General features: G+C 38.3%; 1 long non-coding RNA gene across 2 annotated transcripts in view; it reads left to right on the top strand.

Annotated features, from left to right (window-relative positions):
- The window catches only part of LOC140702665 (uncharacterized), a 99,356-nt gene that overhangs the window by 16,522 nt on the left and 70,772 nt on the right, over positions 1-12,062 (top strand). The gene's annotated exons all lie outside the window — the stretch shown is intronic.

Genomic DNA, 12,062 nt, shown 5'->3' with positions numbered 1-12,062 from the left:
TCTATACAAAGAACTGTATTTATTTTGGCTCTCTTTCCTTCATTACAGTATTTGCTAATCATTCCTTGCCAAAATTTCAAGTCATCCTCTGTTAACTGTACTGCTAACATTCTAAAAAGAAAATTAATTTTTGGTAAGATTTTCATTGTTATCAATGCGATCCTTCCAAACCAAGAAAGTTTAAAATTATTATATTCCTGTAAATGCTTTTTATTCTTTTAATTTATTATAATTATATTCCTTCATTTTTGTATGTTTTTGTAGATCTATACCTAAATATTTAACTGATTTACATATCTTGAAATCATATTTCTCAGCAAACCTTTCTTGTTCTAATTTATTATGATTAAACAACATTAGTTCAGATTTTTGCCAGTTTTCTAAATTTTTCCAAATGAATTTTAATTCTATCTATACTTTCTAATGGGCTTTTCACTGTCAATAAGGAATCATCAGCAAACAGATTAATCTTTATTTTATTATTTTCACCCATACCTTTTATTGTATCAACATTCCTTATTACGTTTGCTAACATTTCAATAATTAAACAAAACAGAACTGAAGAAAGAGGGCAACCTTGTCTAGTGCCTCAGCCTAAAGATATCTGTTATGTCATTTTGTCATTGACTATTACTACAGCGGTATTTTCCACATATTGTTGGTCTATTGTCCCCTAATTTTCTTTCCAAAACCCCAGCCCTTTAAAAGAATCTTTAATGTTGGCCATTCTATGCAGTCAAATGCCTTAAAAATATCTAATAAAATACCAGCCTTTAATTTATCTTAAGGTTATTCTCAAGGTTCACAGTTTGAAGAGCACAGCAAGGACTACTGTATTATGCAATGCCACTATCTCACCAAGGCATTTCATGATCTGGGCTGTGAAACATCCATGGGAAGTTGCTGCCAGAAAATTCAGCAAAATTCAGAAGAATACACGGTTGCAAACAATTTCATACACATACCCACACCGAAAGGGTGAAGGGAGTTAAAATGGGAGATAAAATAATCAGAAACCAGCAACAGTTAAGGCCAATAGGCCAGGTGAGGGGAATAGAACAAGTTTCCCTATGTAATGCATATGAAGACACACACAAAATAAACAGATACTACCATTCATGTGGACAAATCAGAAAGGCAAAGACAGGATTAGGCAAAAGCCTGCTGGAGTCACATGAAGATAACAGGTAGGGAAATGACTCAGATTAAACACATATAATCAACATAGCTATGTTCTCAGATGTCTTTGAATCTGACTGCTAAATCTGACAAAAATGACTAAAAACTATGTGAGATAATGTAAAATACCTTTAGCAACCTTACATAATCCCTGTCTATAAGCTCTGCGATTGAGCAGTTGTGGGGCAATGACTGTTTCAGACTGCGTTGTTGTTGTTTTTAAATTTTGTAATGTCGTCCAGTGGACCATTGGTCTAGATGGGCAGGATATAAATAAATAAATAAATAAATAAATAAATAAATAAATAAATAAATAAATAAATAAATAAATAAATAAATAAATAAATAAATGTTAGAGCAGTTGATAGGCAGAACCACCTCTAATCCAGATCATACTGTCTGGTTGAATATATCCCCTACCTTTTTTCTGCTCCTTTTAGATATCTAAAATGCTAGATTAATCCAAGGTTTTTTTCCCCCCTGGGAATGAATTATGGCCTCTCCACTTTATCCTAGAGATCATACAGGTCAGGAATTTCAGATTGAGCCAAATGTGATGCACAACCTGAGCAAAATTGTTTATTGCAATATGCAAATTCACTCCAAAACCAATTATCAAAAGTCCTGCCATAGCTCCCATTAAGTGGGGAAAATCCCTTTGGCTGAAATCCTATTGCTTTGCTCCATCTGCACAACAGGAGTGACATCACCAACAGTGGCAGATCACCAATATACAATTTTGGGATGTACATAGCTTGCGCAGAATGCAGTAAAGTTTTGAAATAACTAAAGGAGGTTTTCAGTCACTGGCAATATGCTGCAGTCCATGGCTTTACTCCTGTTGCACAGTTGGAATGTCCTTCTGGGACAGGATTTCAGCCATTGTTTCACTGACTATGCGAGGACTAATCAAATCAAGACACCTTCTGAAGGAGTACAGATGTGTATCCAAAGGTTACTGTTGCTGGAATCAACACTCCAATGGCTTCAGACTTTTCATATATTACCAGCACAATACTTCATTGCAGACAAGAGACACTGTGGAACAAGTACATATATTGCAGTTTAAAAACTACCTGAAGGCATGAGAAAGCCAAGGCCTACCATACCTGAACCTAGATTTAGAAGGTTCATCCTTGAGTTCCTTAGACTTGTAACAATTGGAATCTGCATTATCTCTCTTTTGATTTAATGCCAAGTTTGGCAGTACAAAATTGTTAATTTCAGTCCAGTTAGGACTCAAATCATAATCAAAATTCAGAAATTCAAATAATTGTGCTACTGTTAATTTGCCTTGGGAAACCAAAATGAGCATACCATTTTATGAGTTATTTTGGGTATGGTTTTGTTTTTGTTTTTTTACAAAAGTACATATGGAGAGGCACTTAGAGGGTTGGGAACTCCACCAAATTGCAGACAAATGAGTGTGAGACAATGGAATACATAGTATTTGTTTCTCAGGCTTTCCCCAGGTAGTGTTTATCTGTTTGGAAGAGACTTTGTTTTCCTGTACTCCTGCCTGCTGTAGGCTATTTCCGAGGTCATGGGAAGAAGAAGAAGACAAACACCGATTTCTATCTTAAATATGTGACAGCAGAAATTCAAGAGAATTACAGGGCTGGACTTTGAAAAAGTGTTATTGTGGGTGTGGAGTTCTGAACAAAGAACTTTAAGCTGATGGGATATCATCACATTGTAGAGATTCTGATTAAAGTTACAGGAAGGGGGTTGAGAGGAAGAAGAAATGAGGGAGAGTGGGTTCAACCCTCCCGGGCTTTTCAAGATGATTGACAGGAACAGGGAACCATGATTACTTAGAAGCAATATAGTCATTGGCATGAATAGTTGCAATTAACTAATTAAGCTATTAGTAGAAGCTGACAGCTTTTACTATTTTATGGGGATTGCTAGCACTGCTTTGCCTTGTAACAGTACAATGTAATATCTTTTTAATACTTTATATATTTAAAATAAACCTTTTTGATATTTTACCAAAGTGTGAATTTTGGGAGACACAGGCGAGTTGCCTAAAGAAAGTGCCTTAGCCACAGAGTTGTGCTAACTACTTTTGTTATTTTGAGTGTACTACCTTGTCAGGCTGTTCTGCAAATTTCAAAGTACACAGCCAACAAAATTTATGTCCCAAATTAAGAGGATAGGTGGAAATCTAGGTTCAGAAGCTTGTTCATACTTACCCAGTCTTGCACTCTAGGTTTCACGCAGCCTAGGGTTCAAAGGGTGGTGGAATTTATCAACACTGTTGCCTGGTGGATTCTCCTTCAAAGAGAAGTATTCCTGACAATGAGTTCATGGGTATTTGTGCCAGCCACCTTTACTTATTTATTTAAAATATTTTGCCCTGTCTTTCTCCTTAAAAGGACCTTTAAGATTTGACTTAAAAATAGCCACAAACATTTTTCCTGAATAAATGTTCATGAAATTAAGAAATGTAGTGCTCTCTTCAGAGGGGATTAATCCTAACAAATTGCAGATAGATACGTCTAGGGCTCTTGTGCCAACTCCTTTTAAAATTTGCTTTATCTGTTTAAAATTTGTTGACTTTTCTGCTCAGTGGCAATGTTTGCAATGTATGTGGGCTAAGGACTTCTCTTTCTTTATATCTAATACACACACTCATGATCACAGAGTAAGTGCACACACAAGTAGTTTGTTGACTGCACATCTTTTTAAATCCTCAACCATATAAACAATACAAAGTAAAAACAAACCCACACCTAATCTAAGCAAATTTTGCACAACAAAAGTCCACAATGTTTCAGGAACTTAAGAAAGAAACCAAACAAGGATAAATTTGAACTGGGGAGAATAGTTATCTGAGCTGCCTGGGGGAGGCGAATGAAGACACAGAGCAATATTTGAAATATGAACACTCCAGCTAAATATGAACACTCCAGCTAAATACCTTATGTTGCTCAAGAAGTTGTCTCATCAGTAAGAAAATTCCCAGATGTTCCCTCTTTTTCATTTTTGACATCTCCCTTCTGTTTCTTTCAAGCAGCGGTTTGTCATCATGCTGTCTCAGAGATGTTTGCTTAAATGCTGTCATTTTCTGTTAATCACAAATAAAACGTAGTAAAAAGAATACAGAAGCCAATCTTTTATGTTTCTTTAGAAATTGTCTTCTGAAACAAAATCTTGTGCGTGTCTTCATGGTTAAGGCAGATGGGTAAAATTCTTCAGAAACAAAAACAAATGGCCAATTAAAAATGTTTCTGATGACCAGATGAAAAACATTAATGAAGTAGATGTATATGTGATTCAATTACCAAGTATTTCAGAGACAGAATTATGAACTGAAACTATGAATGATGGGCAAGTACTGGGGTCACCTTCTTTCTCTTTTCATAGAATCATAGCCTATATAGTAATAGGGATTCCTCTCTTTTGCTTTCTGGCTGGGCTCACCCACTCCCAGAATTCTCCTTAGGAGATTGCCAGGGAGGTTGGCAAGTCTTTGGCTCCAAGCCCCAATTCCAAGTCCAAGTCTTTGGTACCAAGTGAGCTCCAAGCCTCAAATCCCTATTAAAAACAAGCTTTTTTCCCTAGAAAAAGTGGAGGGATGTGTGGATTCAGAGTAAAGAGTCTCAAAAAACAAAAAAAAAAACAACAAAACCTAAGTGTCAAAAGGTTCGCCTTTCCCTTCAGGCGGCCCCTCCATTTCAGCAGGAAATAATAAAGGTTGAGTCTTTATAACTTTAACAACAGAACTTTTATTGCTTCTCTCACCCTCCAGCACGTTTCTTAACGGTTCCAACGGTTTACAACTTGGCAACAAAGCCTCATCAACATGTTCCAAACATTGAACATAGTCCCAAGGGGTTAACGGTGATGGGCCCCATAGGGTTTCTTGTAGCCCCAGTGAGGGGGTGGGGGACTCCTCTTGGCACAGATTGTCCCACAGCATTTGTGCCTGATCAACCCCCTCTCATCCGGACCTTCTTCAAACTCTTCCCTCCTCCCACCTTGTTCTTGCCGCTCTTCTCCTTTCCACGGGGCTATGGTCACTTTCCATTCATGGGTTGGTATAGGCGCAGGTGATTACTGGTGAGGTGCGGGATCAGGCAAGAGTCCGCCCACGCGTAGGTTTGGGAAGTCTCTCAATAAACCGTGGGTACGAACTTTCTCAAATGCCTGTCTTTTCTCATCTTTCTTTTTCCTCTCATACTCCTCTACTACTGCACTAAACCACACAACACCCTCTCTCTCCTTCTCCTTGCCTCCAACTGTCCCTTCTGGCTCCTCCCACTCCCCTTCAGCCAAGCACACTTCCACCTTTACCTCCCCTTCTCTCTCTGTTAACCCTTTCCTCTCTTCTTTATTACTTTCACTGCTATCCAGCTGTTCTTTCTTTCCATCCTCTTTTTCCTCTGTCTTCTCTGCGGACGGCACACTCTCTCTTTCTACACCTTCACACTAAGTCAAGTTCAAACCGAGTCACAGGTGCGACTTAAGTCCAACTTGACAGCGAGTCCCGCAACTGAAGTCCCCATCCTTGGAAACTACAGGTAAATTCTGGTAGTGAAAATCTAGAAATCTAGAAGTTCCATCTGTACAGTTTCTGCACTGTTGGTTTTAGAGTTTTCCATGCTATCCATACAATGCAAGACATCACCCAACATCTTCAGTTTCTTTTCACTGCCCCCCCTCTCTCTTTTTGTGTGTGTGTGTGTGTGTGTGTGTGCGTGTGTGCGTGTGTAGGTACATAGGCAGGCAGGCAGGCAGGCAGGTAGGTAGGTAGGTAGGTAGGTAGGTAGAGGGGGATGCTTTGTTTAGGAAGTGCATTTCATTAATTCAGCCTCCAGGCTGAGTGCTCTTAAAAACAGAATTTTTAAAAATTGAAACACCAGCAGGAAAATGTACTTCTCATGATTTCTAGGATTTTCTGAGACAAAGTGGTTTTTGAAGACCTGGCTTGTTTGCAGTGCTTCACAGACAGGAACCCAGCTGTCATGCCAAATCATGATTAACCATATGCACAGGGAGCAGAACCTTTGCCTCACCGGGCTGCATCCTACATTCATTAAACAAAGATATAGTGAGAATTTCTTCCAGAAGGCTAAACCTTTCCTGCCTAAGGCAGCAAAAGTGGTTTGGTCTCTGTCTTTTTTTTATCTTTTGCTTGTGTAAAATCTTCCCTGAGGGTTTGTTTTTTGTTTGTCTGTTTTTAGATGCCATATTCTTCAGCCATGTCCTGTCTTAAATTGTTGTGTAACATTGTTGTAGTCTGTAAAACCACTTCTGTTTTCACCACATAAACAGTTCTGTAACCATGATTTTCAGGGTATACATCTTCTGCTCTGTCATCTGCAGCTGATAGTCTTGAACGTGCCATGGCTTTTGAGTGTGATGAAAGGGGCTATATAAATGGGAGGTATTAATTTATAATTATTTAGCTGTTTAGAAAATTGCTAGGTGTATGGGGACACCAGCACCAGCTTGCTAAAGGAAGCAGAGCAAGATTAAAAGATGTTATCTTTCTCCCTCCTGGTTGAAAATTACTTCTAGATAAAAACTGCAGATTCAAGGAAAAAAGTTTAAACTGTTGGTTAGTTTTCTCATATGAGGCCATACATCACCTTTGATAGAATGGATCTGGGCTAGTAGACTGTATCGGCACCCCCCTCTTTGTCTCTCTGCACAATGCATTCTTTTCCCACTGTGCAGGGCATTTCCCTATTATTTGGATTAGCACATTTCCTGTAAATATTGCATATGGCTGTACTTGTCCTATATTCGCCATTTAGGAGCCACCTGTAATATCTAAATTCTTAATAGAGGAGAGCAGACAACCCCCAAGCCACCAATATTGAAATAGTCTCATTAGCTTCAATTAGATTACTGTAGAATAAGTGATGTGAGGATTATAGCTCAAGAAAGTGAAAGAGCATAAAGTGCATGTATGCCTGACAACCTCAAAAAATACTTACCGAAAATAGATCTGCCGAATACCATTTCTAATTAAAGCAGCTAACCCAAGTCGTTAGCATTAGCAATGCAAGCAAAATTAGGATCTGATCAGCTTTAATATATGCATAATTTACATTCATCATCCAACTTTAGAAAAGTCGGATATAACAGAGATAAACATTTGCCTTATCTTAAAAAATGAAACAAGTGCCTAAAAAAAACCGGGCCCCTAGGCACTGCTAAAATTACAATATTTTCCAGTCTAGCTGATGATCATTCTGACATTCTTTTTTTTTTCTGTATCAGCAGTTCCCAACCTTGGTTCTCCGGATGTTCTTGGACTAAAGCTCCCAGAAGTCTTTGCCACTAGTTGTGCTAGCCAAGATTTCTGGCAGCTGTAATCCAAGAACATCTGGGGACCCAAGGTTGTGAACCACTGGCCTATGTGAATTTTCTGTCAGAAATAGATCTATTGCCCAACATTCAAGTGTGTTCACTTTGAGGCTGGACATTTATGCCAAGAGAGGCTGCCCTTGGTGACATTTTGAGCTATTGTAAGATGCTTTCCTCCACCTTCTTGAACTCGGATGGGTCACTGCAGGCTCATTACACCAGTGTTCATATGGTCTAGTCAATAAAGGATGCTACTGCTTATGATCTTCTAAGGATAGCCACATTCTGTTATAATAATAAGTCTTCACCTCTGCCCTCTCCTCATCTATTTAATATTTTTGTGGCTCATTAGGAGTGTAAAGTGTATATGAAGAGATATTCTTGATGACAACTCTTCAGGCAGGAAACAACTTTTGGATGGAGGCTTACTGAAAAGTTACATTTCTAGATTGTTTTTCTCAAAGTAGTATAAAATGGTTGTTGTGGGTTTTTCGGGATTTTTTGCTGTGTTCTGAAGGTTTTTCTTCCTAACATTTCACCAGTCTCTATGGCTGGCAGCTTCTGAAGATGCCGGCCACAGAGACTGGCAAAACATTAGGAAGAACAACCTTCAGAACACAGCAAAAAACCCCGAAAAACCCACAACAACCATTAGATCCCAGCCTTCGCAAATACATAGTATAAAATATTTTATTGAAGCTGATTTTTAGTAGCCAGTGATAGGGAAAGTCTGGGCACACAGTTACAAATGACTAATTACTTGTAATTAATCCTGTCTTCTGCTAACAAAGGTATAACATGTATCCTTTAGGAGAAAGGCAGCATATGAATATTTTAAATAAATAAAATAACAATGCAACATTATGATTGTAACTTAAGGAGTAATGGTGTTCCTCCTGTGTTGCAATAGTAAATTTTAAATTACTTTGATAGCTATGAGTGTGCGTTTTCACCAAATGGTAAAGGAGGGATATCTCATGGTTCAAGCACTGGCTTGAGCTGGGCCTCCCACGCCTGCCTTGGGTTGCCTTGTGGATCCTGAGATGGTAGCTTGTAGCACTGTTTTTAAGTGCATAAATAATAACTGTGTTAGTTATTTTTGGAAAGTAGGAAAGAAAGGTACTTCCTACTGTTTCAAACTGTCATCGGCTGCTGTTTTGGGAAGGCATGGAACTATAACTGTAATTAATTACTTTTTTGACAGCAATTGTGATGTACTGGCTTCAGGAGACTTGGGTTCAAATGTCTATTCATCCATGGAAATTCACAGGGAGGCCCTAGTTAAGCCACTCTGGGAATATCACTTATATCTTGAAAAACCGATTAGGGTTGTTCTAAGTTGGAAACAACTGGATGGCACATTACAACAATTACTTTTTTGAAGCAACCTTTCAAGCTTTGATAATAAGGTAGAACAGGATGAGATGGTGATTTCAATAATTGGAACTATTTAACTAATTATTACCTGAAGTGAACTTTTAGGGTGAACAATGATAACAATTAATTTTTTAAAAGGTTTTCTATTTTTGTAGCACAGCGTGCTGTCCTCTGAAGATGCCGGCCACAGAGACTGGCGAAACATCAGGAAAAACAACCTTCAGAACATGGCCAAAGAGCCCGAAAAACCCACAACAACCATTAGATCCTGGCTGTGAAAGCCTTCTCGAATACATTTTCTATTTTTCATTGTCTCCACTACATTTCTCCTAAAGTTCTAGGCTTCAGAGGTCACAGCAGGGTTGTCTTTGATCACCATTTATTGGTTTCAGGCAGCTACAGGTTTCCCAGAAAACACTGCACCGGCGCTGTTGTCTCTGCATTGTTTTCCTAGGGCTCATCAGGTCACTGATGCAAGTCCATTTATTGATTTATAAAGCCTGTAGTAGTGCAGATCCAAAATGCCCCAAATGGCCGTATTTGTTTATTCTCAATGAATGCCTCCTTGACAATGCCACAGAATATCTTTGGAGACCATTTTTGTCACAACTTGCACCTTTGAAGCTGATGACTAAAATATGAGGCTTGTTCTCTAAACCCTATGGAATATAACATTTCTGTGCTCCCCGGTGCTGTATGGCAAACCAGAAGAACCTGCAAAGTCCTTGATCAGGAGGAAAAAAAAAATGCAAACTTTGTTTTCTAGGCAATGAATCTACTTTTCCCCATCTTGTGGTGCCAGACACTGAGGCCATTGAAACCCAGTATTTTTATTTTGCTCGCGGGCTATTTCTTCTTTTACTGTGGGTTATGCTCCTTTTTTCATATCAAATTTTAGGTTGGGTTCCTTTCTTCAGAACACTAAGGATGTATGCAGCTGAATACTTGCTAGTGTTGAGCCCAAAAAGGTTTCTTTCTTTCTTTCTCCCATAAATAGCATTCCATGAGGTGAACAAGAGATCTTTTGCAAAATCAGTGAATAAACAGCAGGAAGCAATTTTGCATTGAAATCCTAATTTTAAATGCCCCACACTTTCTTTTCATGTTGGACAGGGAGATTTCATGTAGGTCTTTTGTGCACATAGCAACACACACAATTTAAACATACTGTTTTCTATCATGGGGCGTATTTATTCTTGAAAAAAAGGAGCAAAAAGGCTACTTTAGAGAGGAATTTTATGGCCATTTGTCTTTTTATTTATGCTGTATTACTCACTATTCCTTTGAATATTTATTCCATCAACGACATGATGTTAAATACTAATAATGAGTAGATCTGATCTTTTGGTATGAATATGTTGTGTGTTTCGTTTGGCCAGCTTGTGGGGGTTTTTTGTAGTGTTTCCACACTTGTTTTGGCTTGCCTTTGGCTCGTGTGATCACCTATATCCATCTCTTAGAGCAACTGTTGAACTTGCCCAGATGATATAACTGATGATGCACAAAATATGGCTTGATGTGAGAATAAATACTTTCCTTTTTACCTGCCTTCTGCTTGCACTGGTAAAGACTACAACTGCAATGCAGTTTTCTCTCCTAGTTTAGAACTGTAGCTAAACTGTTGCAGCACTAATTCAAATGCTAAATATTTAAACAAAGGAAGAAGAAGAAGGAAATTGAATGCTAGGGGAAAAGATGGGTAAGAGGATGGTGATAACAACACAGGAGAAGGGAGGCTGTAGGCTTTGTCAACATCAAAAATGCACCTTTCTGGGACAATTAAATATGTGTGAACTGCAGCAGGAATTTAAATATCAGTGTGCAACATAGAGATGTTCACATTAAGCTGGGACAAACATCTGCCTGGTCATACCCTTAGTCAAGAGGGTCGAATCTAATGGTGGTTGTTCTTTTTTGTTCTCCAATCCAACTCAAAGATGGGGCTATGGTTCAATCTTTTTAATAAGACCTGTGGGCCTGTTCACTGCATCCTACCATCACTACCTACCAGGCAATAAATATTTCACACATATACATACCACACATTCCTGGGCATCCCTTATATCTTCCCCAAACAGAAAAGAGTGAACACTAGGATTTAGTAACAATTCTAAATGACTTGTACACATGAACAATAAAAGGATATTGCTTTGAAATCAGAGCTGATAGAAAGGATATTTCTACTTGGGTAATTTTTGAAACACTATAGAATAGTCCAATTCTCAATTGAAAATATATGTGGCAGCTGGGATGTCTAAGACATGAGTGGGTCTGGATATTGAACATTATCTTCATTATCTGAGCCCTTCATTATCTTCATTTTTCCTGCTTTTTAGATCAATAGTCATGTCTTCTTGGTGTTCATTTGTAATATGCTTCTGATACAAGACAAACTGATATATACACTTTTAAAAACCATTTACCAGTTGCAGACCAAGCACTGCACCAGTTAAAAAGAAGTAAAGTTAGTTTTGTATTACATTAATTGAACCACCACAATATTTTGTGTCTGAGTTTCAAGGACTCCCCGACAACAAAATGTCCTTCCTTAGATCCAAGTAAATATGCTTTTCGCTGTTTTTCTACTTTTCAGTGGAAGTTAATGGGAAGTATGGACCTTCAGGTTTTCAGTTATCAATTGAGGTTCTGGGACCAGAAGCAGGCTGTTTTCTAAAGCATTATGGCAAGGTCTGGAGTCTGGACAGATCTTGTGATCTCTCTGTGAGGTTGACACTGCACCAGGAAACTGAAAAATATGATTCACAAATAGTATTTCTACCTGGCTTATATTTAAACCTAACCTTGTGAGGTCTACAATCTCAGGTACTATCTGACTTTTAGCAGTTCTGATACAGTTATGCATTTGAACAAGAGAGAAAAGATCACACCGTTTATTCCCACCCAACTGGCAATATTCTTCTCTCTGTGTACAGTTAAGCAGCCAGGATTAATGCTTAAAGTGACAGTGGCAAAACTTCAGTTTTCACAGTAGAGTTCAAAGTTTTTTTTGAAGTTTCCACTGAAGTTTATTATGTGAGGGATTTTTCTTTCTTTCTTTCTAGTTTTAATCTGTATCTCCACTTCAAATCTCCAGGTAACATTTTGCTTCTTTTATCTTCACTTCATTCCAGTCCCCCCTGGGCTTTGCAGCGACTCCAATTTCTCTCTTTCTCTCTCTCTCTAGA

The sequence above is a fragment of the Pogona vitticeps genome, chromosome 1, assembly GCF_051106095.1.
Source record: "Pogona vitticeps strain Pit_001003342236 chromosome 1, PviZW2.1, whole genome shotgun sequence".
Taxonomy (NCBI): Eukaryota; Metazoa; Chordata; class Lepidosauria; order Squamata; family Agamidae; genus Pogona; species Pogona vitticeps.
Note: the sequence above shows the minus strand (reverse complement) of the source record. Positions and strands in the feature narration are given on the sequence as shown.